Below are 332 nucleotides of genomic sequence, written 5' to 3'. Positions count from 1 at the left end.
TAGCATACTCATGACTGGAATACCAACTAGTCCTGAAAACCAGTGAACTTCAGTGACACAACAGGGAAGCCTCAGGATATTGCGGAAAGGAAGGAAGCTATAAAAGAATACATACAGTATTGAACCATGCACATAATGACCTGAAACTCTGTTAGGAAAGAGTAAGTAGGTGGTAAAGCTATAAAGAAAACAAGGAAGTGATTATCACAAAAGATAGTGGGTCCCGCTCTATGGGAGGGACAAGATCGTTACCAGGGTCAAGTGGGGGTGGGGAGAGTGTTAATGTTTCCTCCCTTGACGTGGGTGATTGTGTACAGGTTTATAATAATTGT

Source organism: Propithecus coquereli, unplaced genomic scaffold (genome assembly GCF_000956105.1).
Source record: "Propithecus coquereli isolate 6110/MARCELLA unplaced genomic scaffold, Pcoq_1.0 Scaffold77, whole genome shotgun sequence".
In the NCBI taxonomy this organism is placed as follows: Eukaryota; Metazoa; Chordata; class Mammalia; order Primates; family Indriidae; genus Propithecus; species Propithecus coquereli.
This window is presented reverse-complemented; position numbering follows the sequence as displayed.